The 14,825-nt window shown below is 37.9% G+C and overlaps 1 long non-coding RNA gene across 1 annotated transcript in view; it reads left to right on the top strand.

The window, feature by feature from the left end:
- LOC141581191 (uncharacterized) overlaps positions 1-14,825 on the top strand; it is a 60,047-nt gene that overhangs the window by 10,305 nt on the left and 34,917 nt on the right. Inside the window, exon 2 of the long non-coding RNA XR_012513720.1 lies at positions 14,147-14,263. This is a non-coding gene — a long non-coding RNA (uncharacterized LOC141581191). The remainder of the gene's footprint in view (positions 1-14,146; positions 14,264-14,825) is intronic.

Raw genomic sequence — 14,825 nt, 5'->3', positions numbered from 1 at the left:
GGTATCTATTTTCTGTTTCATTCAGAGTGAGCTGATCAAATCCTACTAGTGAGTGAGTTCTCATGAGATCTGGTCATTTGAAAATGTGTGGCACCTCCCCCCACCCCATTCTCCTGCTCCTGCTTACACATGCCAGGCCTGCCCCTCCCTCTGCCTTCTGCCATGATTGGAAGCTTCCTGCTGCCTCCTCAGAAGCAGATGCCACGTTTCCTGTACAGCCTGCAGGACAGTGAGCCAGTGCAACCTCTTTTCTCATAAATTACCCAGTTTTAGGTATTGCTTTAAAGCAATGCAAGACTGAGCTAATACACTGCTCCAGCAAAGATACCCTATGTGACACAAAGTCTACAATTAAGGCATACATTTACTTGAATTACGGTAGCTCACTCCTATGTTCAAAGATTCATCTGACGTTTTTATGTTGGTGAATAAATGGTAATATCATCAGGATTACCTCCCATGCATCCTTAGGTCTTTAATAATGCAACTAAGTGTGGTTGTTTTTCCAGAATGAGGTATTGTTTTTGATTTACTCTCTTGGCTGTAGCGTATAAGGGCAATTTCAGAGGCTTCCATTTGGCCTTTCTTCTTACAGTATCCTCTACCTCACAGGCCAAGGAACCAGAGTGGGATTTTTTTCCAATCATAAAATGTGCCTACTTTAATTATATATTGAGGAGCAAGAAAATGCTCATGCATAGCCCTAGGAGACCCACAGTGAGCTGGACCTCCTCCAGAACCTGCATTTATTACTCAGCGCCCATTCACACCTAATCTAATATAGCGGGCATGGTATTGCTTCCAGCCCTATTTATCTAGGTCAGCTTGAGTCCTACATGAAACAGTGCTTGAACTCTTTCAGTGTTTCCTTCTCCCCAGTGAATAATTACCTAAGCAAATGACCACAGATCTTTTTGCGAAGAACTGGATAATTGTTATCTACATACTTGTCATGGTAATGTAAGGTCCTTCTCCTGAGAAGTTTGCCTCTCCTCCCATCAGCGGGTTCCTGGACTGAAAACTGCTTCAATTTCTGCAGAAGGAAAGAAATTGTGACTCCTTATTGAAGCAGCTGCCCTGATATCCCTGTTCATCCCTCTGTGGTTTTCGTGGCTTGTACAGATTGAGCTTGACTGTGTAGCAGGAGAATATCACAGGTATGATGAACACATTTGGAAATATGTGATCTCTTTTGTGTCTTCATCTGTTGAGTGGTTAACATTAGCTAGCTGCCCTAGACCTCAGCTGCAAAAATGCGTCTTGTTCACCTGGAAATAACTTCAAAGTGCCCACACTAGTTCTAGACACTGTGGCCTCTTCTTACCTACTAAGAAGAATCGATCTGGCATTGCCCTTGGGAGTTTCTCTACTCTTAGATTTCTTATTAACCTGATGTGTTCCTACTAACATGATGTGTTGCTTGAGTTTGACCAGTCTCAGATTCCACAGTGTATGACACAGTTTCACCTGCTAACAGTCACTTCATCTTTTCAACAACTGACTCACTGATAGAGTGTTCTTCTTGTAATTACACCAGGAGTAAGAATAAACAGGAGTGTGTGTGTGTGTGTGTGTGTGTGTGTGTGTGTGTGTGTGTGTGTGTCTGTGAAGAAGGGGAAGATTCTGGGGTAAAAAGATCTCTATCTGAAATATACTTTTTCCTTCTATAGAGCACCTTCTGACTCACCCATTTACTATAACCTAACACTGAGATAAAGTGTAACTTTCTCTGCTTCCTCATGTTCAGAGATCTGAACATGCACACTGACCTTAGCTATCAGAATATATCCTGATTTCTAAAAGGGATTTAATCAGTTTTCCATAGTATTCCCACAGATAAAATGAGTGAATGTTGAATGAATAATAATAAAGTTATTATTTGAGTTATAAATAACCACATCCAAATAATACCAAGCTTTGAATCACTGTCAGCCTTGAGTTAGGTTTCTTGTGATATGCATTAGATATCATCTTATCCAACACTTTCATCAATGGCTTGGTTAAAAATGAAGGTATACTATAAAATCAAAGTCACATGAAAAATGCTAAGATTTAAAAATAAAGTTGTATTCATATGCACTCAAAAAATAGAGAAAAATAATTTATAGAAGTGTGTCAGGCAGTTAATAAAAAGGATTGTTATTTTTCTGGAAATAAAATAAAGTTGTATTAATCTGTTTTCATTGCTGCTAATAAAGATATACCGAGACTGGGAAGAAAAAGAGGTTTAATTAAACGTAAAGTTTCTAATATCTGGAGAGGCCTCAGAATCATGGCAGGTGGTGAAAGATACTTCTTACATGGTGCAGCAAGAGAAAATGAGGAAGCTGCAAGAGTGGAAACCCCTGATAAAACCATCAGATCTCATGAGACTTATTTACTACCCTGAGAACAGGATGAGGAAAACCACTCTGATGATTAAAATTATCTCCCACTGGGTTCCTGCCACAACACATGGGAATTATGGGAGTACAATTCAAGATAAGATTTGGGTAGGGACACAGACCCAAACCGTATCATTCTACCTCTGGTCCCGTCAAATCTCATGTTCTCACATTCCAAAAGCAATCATGCCTTCCCAACAGTCCCCAACAGTCTTAACTCATCCTATCATTAACCCAAAAGTCCATAGTCTCATGTGAGACAAGGCAAGTCCCTTCTACCTATCAGTCTGTAAAATCAAAAGCAAGCTAGTTACTTCCTAGGTACAATGGGAGTTCAGGCATAGAGTAAATGCAGCCATTCCAGATGGGAGAAACCAGCCAAAAACAAAGGGGTCACAGGGCCCATGCGAGTCCAAAATCCAGTGGGGCAGTCAAATTTTAAAGCTCCAAAATGCTCGCTTTCGACTTCCGGTCTCACACCCACGTCACACAGATGCAAGAGGAAGTTCCTGTGGTCTTGGGCAGCTCTGCCCTTGTGGCTTTGTGGGGTACAGCCCCCTCCCAGCTGCTTTCATGGGCTGGTGTTGAGTGTCTGCAGTTTTTCCAGGTGCATGGTGCAAACTGCCGGTGGATCTCCCATTCTGGGGTCTGGAGGATGGCAGCACTCTTCTCACACCTCCACTAGGTGGCGTCCCAGTAGAGACTCTGTGTGGGGGCTTCAACCCCCACATTTCCCTCTACACTGCCCTAGCAGAGATTCTCCATGAGTGCCCCACCCTTGCAGCAAACGTCTGCCTGGGCATCCAGGCATTTCCATACATCTTCTGAAATCTACACAGAGGTTCCCAAACCCCAATTCTTGACTTCTGTGCACCTGCAGGCTCAACACCATGTGGAAGCTGCTAAGGCTTGGGGCTTGCACCTTCTGAAGCCATGGCCTGAGCTCTATGTTAGCCCATTTCAATCATGGCAGGAGTGGCTGGGATGCAGGCCACGAAGTCCCTGGACTGCTCACAGCATGGGGAGCCTGGGCCCTTCCCACAAAACCATTTTTCCTCTTAGGCCTCCAGGTCTGTGATGGAAGAGGCTGCCACAAAGGTCTCTGACAGATCCTGGAGACATTTTCTCCATTGTCTTGGGGATTAACATTCAACTCATCATTACTTATGCAAATATCTAGAGCAGGCTTGAATTTCTCCACAGAAAATAGGATTTTCTTTTCTATCACATTGTCAAGCTACAATTTTCTGAACTTTTATGCTCCACTTCCCTTTTAAAACTGAATGCCTTTAACAGCATCCAGGTCACATCTGGAATGCTTTGTTGCTCAGAAATTTCTTCTACCAGATACCCTAAATTATCTCTCTTAAGCTCAATGATCCAAAATCCCTAGGGCAGGGGCAAAATGCTGCCAGTCTCTTTGCTAAAACATAACAAGAGTCACTTTTGCTCCAGTTCCCAACAAGTTCCTCATCTCCATCTGAGACCACTTCAGCCTGGACCTTATTGTCTATATTGCTATCAGGATTTTGGTCAAAGTCATTTAACAGGTCTCTAGAAAGTTCCAAACTTTCCCACATTTTTCTATCTTCTTCTGAACCCTCCAAACTGTTCCAACCTCTGTCTGTTACCCAGTTCCAAAGTCACTTTCACATTTTTGGGTATCTTTTCAGCAATACTCCACTCCTGGTACCAATTTACTGTATTAGTCTGTTTTCAAGCTGCTGATAAATACATACCCAAGACTTGGAAGAAAAAGAGTTTTAAATGAACTTACAGTCCACATGGCTGGGGAGACCTCAGAATCATGGGATGTGAAAGGCACTTCTTACATGGTGATAGTAAGAGGGAACAAGGAAGATGCAAGTGAGGAAACCCTTGATAAAAACCATGAGATCTCATAAGACTTATTCACTACCACGAGAACGGTATGAGGGAACTGCCCACATGACTCAAATTATCTCTCACTCAGTCCCTCCCACAACATGTGAAAATTATGGAAGTAAAATTTGAGATGAGATCTGGCTGGGGACACAGAGCCAAACCATATCATTAGTCATGGTACAAAATTAATATGATGAAACTTAGAGAACACCATGTTAGAATTATATTAAAGCTAAGATTCTGCAGTTTCAAACCGCCAATTGTATAGATGAGGAAACTAAGGCCCAGAAGGTGAAATGACTGACATAGGGCCACTCAACTTGCTTGTAACAGAGCCAGGATAGAATTCTAGCCCATTTTTCCAGTGCTATGTGACTATGCCTTGGTTATTCTCACTCACTACTATCCTTAGATAGCCTCCATATTATGCCTCCAAATTGATTTTAATTTGCTAATTAAATAGATAATAAAAACTATGCTTATCAATAAGGAGTCCTATATTTAGACCAAAACAAACAAACAAATTGTATTAGTGCAGGATGAACAAGGCAGACATGTGAGAGACACTGGTTTTTTGGCAACAATACGTCTCTAAATGTGATTTGACTTCATAAAAAGCGAATTCCGTCTTAAATTGCATCAGTGGATGGGAGGCATTCAGATTGAGACAGGCTTTTGTTGTATTTTGTTCTGCAATGATCAGACCACTTCTTTAATAGCCTATCCAGTGCCAGGCAGCACCTTTGCAAACTAAAGAACATTAATCATAGGACCATCTGAGCGAAAATCTGGATATCATGACAGAAATAGAGTATTTGTTAAAACTGACATTGAGATTTTTTTACCTAGGGGAAGTAAGTATTTTATTTATATGCGTGCTTGTTTATTTGTTTGATACAACACATGAGTAAACAGCCAGGAAGAAAAGGAGTGATTTATTTTCAATCATGTTTAGTTCGGTTGGAAGTGGTCTGAATTTTCTGTAGTAAGGAGAGTCTGGTAAAGCTGAATTTTCTTTCTGATTAAAAATGCCATTAATCCTCTTTGCTTTTGTTAATCTAAAATGATCCACTGACTTTTTTTTTTTCAAAAACCACAAAGATTTGCATTTATTTGTTTAGTACCTAAATATGTTACCCATTGAGCCAAAAGATATAACCCCCAGAAGTACTTTTATTTTTTCCACTGTTTGGCTATATAAGCAATCTGCGGTAGAAATTTTGTTTGAATGTTTCTCAGTTAACTCTGCCTGGGTGTCTATCAGTTTACGAGTTACCCCATTATAGTCACAGGCCTGTATTAAATCTGTGAAATAATTTTATTTCAAAGCATAATTTATTTTTATTAATAATTAATAGCTTATTTCTACATGATGTTAGTAAGTAGCTCAAAAAGGATACAAAAAATAAAGTGGGAATTTTATCTTATTTTCCTTAAGTGTCCCTTGTTCACAAGGAGAATCCTTTTAGATCTTCTATGAAAGTACAAATTGAAAATATTTTATTAGTTAAAATTTTCAAAGACTATATGAGTTGACGTAAGAAAAGTTTTTATCCACATTTTCCTAAGTGAGGTGTTGAAATTTAAATCGAAAGTATTGTTATGAACCATGCATGAAGCCAATATCTTTAACGTTACCATGTTGAAATAAGACTAATAATGCATATGACTTTTGTCGTGAAATAAGAGGACAGTCGGTTCGTTTGAAAAGCAAAGCATAAATATCGATGGAAGCCTTTTGACTCTGCCATCTACAGTACAACTTTAATGATAACATTATACGCTGTGCCTACTGCCTTATATTTGTAACATGGACAATACATCTAATGGAGCATTTAGGCATAAAATGTAATTTTTAAATTTTTATATAATGCAACCAAACCTCTCTTTAAAGACCCTCTGTATTTTATATCAGAAGATGCAATAGTAGTCAATTTTGAGCAATTTTAGGAAATAGAGGTTTAAATTCAGTCATTTCAGATTTTCCTTAAACCACTTCTCCCTTGAATGCATCTAATTTAGGGATATTGAGTCCTAAAGCTTAGGGATGTTGCTGAGGGATGGGTGAGAGAACACTGAGTCCTCAGTCACCAAACATCTGTTGGTGTCCCCAGAGTGCATGTGCTTTCAGCTGGCCCCCAGGCTCATCTGCCCCCTGCTGCCTCCACTGAGTTGGCCAAGTTGCTATCAGTCCACACCTTCTCTGCTTTCTTAGTCGAATTTCTCTCTCCCTGCATTTCTCACCCCTTTAAAAGGCAGAAGACATTCTGAGATGCTGTGCACACTGCAAAATGAAAGGCCAGGGAGCTGGATGAGCTTTTGTCTGGATTCAGTAGGCTGATATTGCATGTCAACTATTACCACGGTTCAGGATTATCGAAAGCATTTCTCACATCTGGTCCCTTTCAGAAGACGGCAAGGTCTTTCTACTTCCAATTCCTTGGCTGTCTCCTGGCTCTCTACCACTCATCTCTTAGAGCGGATGCCTCAGCTCTTTCAAGAGACCCTCACCCAAATCTGACTTTCCTGTTTTCTTTTCCCACTCTCTTTCTCTCTAAGTTTTCAGAGTTGTTTTTTTCTTTTTATCCTTTTTATTTATTTATTTATTTTGAGATGGAGTTTCGATCTTGTTACCCAGGCTGGAGTGCAATGGCGCGATCTCAGCTCACCGCAACCTCCGCCTCCTGGGTTCAGGCAATTCTCCTGCCTCAGCCTCCTGAGTAGCTGGGATTACAGGCACGCGCCAACATGCCCAGCTAATTTTTGTATTTTTAATAGAGACGGGGTTTCTCCATGTTGACCAGGATGGTTTCGATCTCTTGACCTCGTGATCCACCTGCCTCAGCCTCCCAAAGTGATGGAATTACAGGCGTGAGCCACCGCGCCCAGAGCAGAGGAAACTGCTTTGCACTTTTCCAGTTCTTCTCTCTTGAACCTTGGACGTTAATATTTTCATAAAGCCAATAGTTTTCTGTCATGATGATGTTCTGGCTCTGTCATAATGTCTCCCTTGGGGCAGCGAGAGTGCTAAGCCCTATAGCAGCGAAGGAGTGGGGAAGGAGAGCACCGCCGGGTTGGAAGAAAGTGTGTGTGTGTGTTGCAGGGGTAGATAGGATGGGTGGGTAGCAAAGCCTGCTTGTTGTTATGTAATATTGTTCTGTTCTGTGTACTTCATCATGCTTACTGGTTTGTTCAGGAAAATCGAGTGACTATATGGAGAGAGAAACAGGTGTCTCTCACTAGAATGTAGCTTCCTGAGGTCAGGGACTTGCTTTGTTTTCTGCTGTAACTTTAAAGCCATACCTGGAACTAGCAGGAGCACTATAAATAAATACGGAGTTAACGCGTTGAAGGAATGCCCATTGCTTTTCTAGACTGAAAGCATTCTTAGGAGCAGCACTATGCTTCAGAGCAGGGCTGAAAAGAAATTAAATGAATGAAAGCTCAAGCTTCTAACAGGATGAAAGCTTTGATTTCAAAATGAGAAATAGGGCCATTTTTAGATTGCATCTTTGAAGTGTTAGATATCTCAAGTGGGTCATTTTATGGTTGAACTCTCTGACGAACGTCTAAAATGTGACTACTGTGTTGAAGAATAGAGATTAATGTACTGTAGGACACACTCCCTGCTGGCTCACTGCAAATGGGTCTATGACTGCCATGTATTGATCTTCTCAGCGCTGTGGGTGGCAAGAGCCCCTTGGCTACCACCTTCATGTGAGAGAAGCCTCCTCCTTTGGCTTAATTTGTCATCGAAATACATGGAGCAAGCAGGGTTGAGTCTAATGTAAAAAAGTCTGACCTATATTCAAGCTAATTTCTTCTAGCCTCCGTTTTTCTCTAAATGATAAATTATCAAGTATATAAATTGCCACATAGGTGACATTCACTAATACTGGCCGTTATTTTTACTTTATATATAGAAAGGCTGATTCTGAGCAATGCTTCATGTATTGGCATGTTAGGTATGAAGTATGTGTCAACTTAAGTAGCAGATACTGTCTCCCCATTTTAAAATGTTACTTATGCAACAAATGTAGCAGCTTTGTAAAGCTACTTGCTAGAGCCTGAAAATGGATCGATGCTATTGGTGTATAGATGAATATTTGACTTTATATTCTTTTAGTCCATTTCATTGAATACAACAGCTATATCAAATAAATTAGAATTGAAATAAGTAAGGCCTAGGATAACACATTATTTTTCACTATTTTAAATTGAAATGTATCTGTTCTGAACTGTTCTTATGCACTCTAATTTTGGTAGTATGTTGTGGTATAGGCTTTAAGAAAATATTACTGATCTGGGATCTAAAATTAAAAGGATGGTTTGCACCAAAGGCAACTTAAACTATGAACTAATATGTTTAGTGAGAGATTAATAAGGACTTTCTTTGCTTATTCCTTTTCTCTATTAGGTTTCAATAGTTTATATATGCATAAAATTCTTTCTCTCTCTCTCTCTCTCTCTCTCTCTCTCTCTCTCTCTCTGTCTGTCTCTCTCTCTCTCTGTAATACAGATGGGACCTCACTCTGTTGCCCAGGCTGAAGTGTAGTGGTGTGATCACAGCTCATTGCAATCGTGAACTCCTAGGCTCAAGCAATCATTCTGCCTTAGCTTCCTTAGTAGCTGGGACTGCAGGCGCACACCACCATATGCAGTTAATTTTTAAAAAATTTTTGTAGAGACAGGGACCTAACTATGTTGTCCAGGCTGGTCTTGAACTTTGGGCTCAATTGATCTTCCCACCTTTGCCTCCTGAACTCCCTGAATTACAACTTTGAGGCACCGTGTCCGGCCCCATTTCTCTCAGAGTTTGCTTGACTGAGAATCCTGGTCAACAATTTGTTTGAAGGCTGATAGCTGTATTTGAGAAGCAGAAAAAAGAAGGCTATAATTTGGGTTTCCATTTTGAAAGATGGCATAAACAATACTAGGAGTTCATTCTGAGAAAATATTATCTAAATATATAATTAAGAAAATAATTTTGCATGAAAGAGAAGATCATTAAATAATAGTATTTAAATAATTTGGGTAGTTACAGGGCTTTTCTTGGTGTTACCTTTATTTTTAAGCAAGAAATTTGTTGTTATATAACAGGGTAATACAATTGGATCCCAATTTCCTTTAAAAATCCCAAAACTTGGATAATTTCTCATGGGACCCAAGCAGAAAAAATTGCTTAGTAATCAGTAGATTTCTGCTTAATGATTATCCTTGCAGAAGTCTAACAACATTTACAATTTCTACATTTATAGCTGCTCTTGCTGGCTGAATAAAATGTCATTTGTTGAGACTCACTATTATCTTCTCCCTAAATTATTTGCACTTTCTAAATTTTAAAATTAATGGTTATTCATTATTTAGAATCAAAATTCCATCTGAATATACTCACTTATTTTAGCAACATTCTTTTTCTTCTTAGCTATGTTTTTTAAAAAATCGAGATTAAGTGACATTTAATTGTCCAAACATGAAAATAGTCAAGCCTGCTTGATACCTTTGTATAATTGGTTAGGGCTATAAAACACAGAGGCAATATTTTCCCATATTCTTATTTCATCAGCATAGTATAAAAAATGTTTTAGACATCAAAGGATTATTTTTATTAAATTAGAAGCCTGACTAAACCATATCATTCCTTGGTTTTACCTCCAAATTGTTTATATTATACAAGTCACTCAGGGCAGCAATAGAGAGTGACAAATAGTATAAATTTAAAAAGAAATGGCTTATGAACCATTCCAAAGTATTTGCCTAGAGAATAAGTATAAGTAAGATAAGGGGCTAATTTTAAATAATAACGCTTGTCCCTTCTTTAAAGAAATAAATTAAACTGTCGTTAGATTTCCCGCAGGCTGCCATTTACCATTATCCCATTTTGATAGTGAGTTTGAGCAGGTATTTTTCTCTTTGATTCAAACTGCTCTTCTAGTGAAAGAGCCCAAAGGGAAGTAATCTTCTTCAATTCAGATTTCCTATGCCAGGACCATGGGCAACCCTGGCCACTGCAACCACTAAAATCATTAAGTCAGATAACGGCTATTACGTAAAGCTCACACAATTGTTAAATTGATTCCAGATGTCTAAATAATCTACGTGCACCTTAGCAGGAAGCATGTCAAACATATACGTATGTGTTCTATGTACATTAACCTACCACCTGTCAGTTCCATGACAGTAGATAGACCGGAAGTAATAAAGCCTTACCACATGTAAATTGTAGCTCTGAAGTCAACCTTCACTTACATGAGCCAAAATCCATAGAGCTAACTCACCTTTACTTTTATCAAAATTGCTTTGAATTAAGGACAGGGAAACAACCTTGGATATGGACACATTAGTTCCCTTAACATCATGTCTATTGTGAACCTAAGGTAAAAGGTGAGAGGAAGGTTTGAAAGTGGACCTTTTCTTTCCATTACACATTCCAAGAAAGGATTCTAGTTGTTGGAAATCTATCATAATGCTCTTGGTGAAGGTTCCTCAGTATAACTCAGGATCTGCATCCCTACGGCTTTTTGAAAGAGAATAGAATTGTTTTAAAGATTCGGTCTCACACCAGTTAGAATGGTGATCATGAAAAAATCTGGAGACAACAGATGCTGGAGAGGGTGTGGAGAAATAGGAACACTTTTACACTGCTGGTGGGAGTGCAAATTAGTTCAACCATTGTGGAAGACAGTGTGGCGATGCCTCAAGGACCTAGAAATAGAAATCCCATTTGACCCAGCAATCCCATTACTGGGTATATATCCAAAGGATTATAAATCGTTCTACTATAAGGACATGTGCACATGAATGTTCATTGTACTGTTTACAATAGCAAACACCTGGAACCAACCCCAATGCCCATTGATGACAGACTGAACAGGGAAAATGTGGTACATACACACCATGGAATATTATGCAGCCATCAAAAAAGATGAGTTTGTGTCCTTTATAGGGACATGGATGAACCTGGAAACCATCATTCTCAGCAAACTGACACAAGAGCAGAAAATCAAACACCGCATGTTCTCACTCATAGGCGAGTGTTGAACAATGAGAACACATGGACACAGGGAGGGAAGCACTACACACTGGGGTCTGTTGGAGGGAAATAGGGGAAGGACAGTGGGGGGTAGGTAGGTTGGGGGGATGGCATGGGGAGAAATGCCAGATATAGGTGAAGGGGAAGAAGGCAGCAAATCACACTGCCACGTGTGTACCTATGCAACAATCTTGCATGTTCATCACATGTACCCCCAAACCTAAAATGCAATAAAAATAAAATAAAATAAAATAAATAAAAATGAAGATTCAGTCTATAGCATAAAGTATTACCTATTGGAAACATTGATTTGTGTTTGTGAGTTCCTCTCCACAGCTCTAATGACCAGATTATCCTAGAGGTAAAACGGTCTTCCAGTCCTGGTAAGGCTCCATAGTTTGCCTGAAATTACTGCTGGCTTAGGGAGACATTTTCTTAATTGCTTTAATGTAAAATTATTTATAGATATTTATTTATTTTCTACTTAATTAAAATATTTTATTTTTGTCTTAGGGAAATTTAAAAATCACTGTAATGTCTAATGTTCATAGAGATTTTTAGATATGATGCACTCAGGCATTTCCCAGGAGCCATCTTTAACATTAAGGCACGATCAGGAGCTAGCATGGTTTATGGTCTTGCAGGACTGCAAAAGCACTAGTAAAAGGAGGAAAAGAAGATGTAGTCTTTTGGAGATAAGAATCTTTTTTTCTATCTCCCATTCAATAAAAGCAAATATGAAGGTATATAAAATATTTGAAAAATACACTTTAAATTTGGTGTATCTAATAAACTATAAGAGGATAAAATAATAAAAGCTGTTTTCCTGAAGGTAATATGAGCATCTTATCGCTCTTAAAAAAGTGATTCTGAATTTTTTTTAGCATTTACTTGATCAGAATAATAAACTCATCAGATGTATGCCGCTGTAGCCAGTATGTATGTAAAAGACCACTGACTAAAGCTATGAAATTCCTAGCAGAAATCTCTCCCCAGTGTTCTATCTCCTATCCTAAACCATTTTACAGTTTAGACAAGCAACTGAGGCAACTAGACACAGATATGGTGTAAACCTCAAAAGTTTTGTAAGAAGCATATATGGAGTTTCAGATGAGGGAAAGGCTGTGTCCTGTTGGAAGGATCAGAGAGTTCCATGCTAGAAATTTCATTTAAATTCGAACTCAGGAATAGACTACGCTGGATTTCAATACAAACAAGCTGGTTGAGCATATTCCAAAGGACTAATGTGATCAAAAGATCAGAGAAAAGAAATCTCTGACATGACTGGTGATCAGGTCAATTCATCAAACAGGAGGACCAAGATATAATGTCATTTGAAAAAAATGTTAGAAAGTTGGTTGGGAATGCATTATAGATACCCTTGCATATCAGATGATATTTTAAAGGATTTTTGCTATTCATAAAGGAAGCCATGGCAAATATTCAAAGAAATTTGTGATCTTGTTAGAGCTGCATTAAGATTAATATGATGAAATTCATAGGATGGAACAATGAGAGAAACTAGAGGTGGGCAGAGAGAGGTAAAAAAGCCCAGACACAGACTAGGGTGGTGACATTGAGAAAGGAAAGGAAGTCACATATTGTGAAAGAAAAAACACGATTTGTGGTTATTTAGATGTACAGAAAAACAGTGTAAACAGATTCTTAATTAATAATTTGCCAATATTTGTTAGAGCCGAAGGCTGTTTCATAGTTTTAGGAGGTGCTTCAAGAGCTCTGCACCATATCCTCCTCTGGGATGCTCACGGTGTTAACACATCACAGTCTATGAGAAGACCTGTGTAAAAACTCCTATTTAACTTGATTTCATCCAGATATTATCCAATTTATTCCAGGACACACTGGCATGTTGGTAGTTAAATGTGGAACACCTATTCACCGTCTGAAAACCTAGTATTCTTTAGTATACACTTTCTGAAAACAGTAATAAACATGAGCTCTCAGTTTTGCCTGTGTTGTGACACAGCCATTCTTTCTTGTCATTTTTATTCCACACATGTCATTGTTTATCAGTGTGTGCTTATTGAGGGGAAGGGGTAATTTTGAGCCACAACATAATTTTGAACCATCAAATATTGTGAATTAGAAAATGTTCTCATCTACCATCACTCGATGAAAACTCTATTTGGAAGTATCTTGGAAACATATAATAGTATGAAAACCGTAAGAGCAAAGACCATAAAATCAGCAAATAAAAATCAATGATAAGATCAAGACATGATATATAAATGACAGTCAAACTTTTATAATTCCTTAATTCATGAAAAATCATTCAAATAAATTTAGTATTTTACAAATAAGCAGGTAAAATAATTATGATTTTTAAAGGCTGTATTAAGATATTATTTCCTTATAAGAAATGTAGACATAATACTTATAATTTGTTTTTATTAATTTGCAGTTAATAATTAATACATAGGCCTTTTTAGGTGAAAAATAATAAACATGTAAAAAAAAAGGCTTGACATTACTTATTTTATTAGAATAAAGTACTAAAATTCTCTAATTCCTTATAGAAAATTAAACCTATGTCACCATGTTTGTTAATCTAATTTAATTTTTTATTCTTAGATCTAAAGTTTCTACTAAAAATTCAATACATTTATCAGTAAAACACGATTGAATCCAAATATATTCAAATTTTTGCTAAAGTAAGCTAAATAGGTAATGAAATGTTTTTACTTTGACTTTCAGAAAGAAAGATAAAGAATTCTATCCTCTAAGAGAGCAAAACAAATTCTATTATGGGGCATTGAGACAGAAAAGGGTTGTTTTCATTCTGGGTATTATTTGCCAATGTTTGACAGTTGCATTTTTTTCCCAGATGAGAATTGTGCATCAGTGTTCAAGTCCCAAGAGATGTTATCAGTCTAAACAGCCCAGTGAACAAGTATTTGTGACCGTCCTTCCAAATGAAATGTTCTATTGAAAGGTGGAAGTGGTAAGAAACCGTTGAAACAGTGGTTAAGAAGGTAGGTCTTTGTGGGTACTGATGGGAAATAGTCGTTAGGGGAAAGCTGCTTCACCACACAGGAAACAGAAAAACTCTTGAACGCATCTTGTCCAGCTGTGGCAGAAGAATTTACATAGATAACATTTTAAAACCAGAGAGTTTGTATTCAACTGGTGACCACGAAACGAAGAGGTGAAGAGCTGCAGGCAGCGAGTGGAAGGGAAATGTTTTAAAGTTACAAGACCTATAAGCTGTGCATTTTGCAAATCATATAGCTACATATCTTCCCAGAAAAGATGTTTAAAATAGAGACCTACACTTTATCATACTGAAAACCAGAGCAATCTCAATTAAGGTTAAAAAAAAAAAAAAAAAAAAAGGTTTAACAAACCAAAAGAAACTGAAGGAAGCATTTATAAGTGAACATAGCTATTATTGAATGCATTGAAATGGAAATATTTATATTTTCTTATAGATATTAAAAAAGGTAATAAGTACAAATATTCATAACAAATATTAAAATAGTAACAACAAAGTTTGCCACTTTTTA

The sequence above is a fragment of the Saimiri boliviensis genome, chromosome 14 (genome assembly GCF_048565385.1).
Source record: "Saimiri boliviensis isolate mSaiBol1 chromosome 14, mSaiBol1.pri, whole genome shotgun sequence".
NCBI lineage: Eukaryota > Metazoa > Chordata > Mammalia > Primates > Cebidae > Saimiri > Saimiri boliviensis.
The sequence above is the reverse complement of the archived record's forward strand: the minus strand, read 5'-3'. Positions and strand labels throughout refer to the sequence as shown.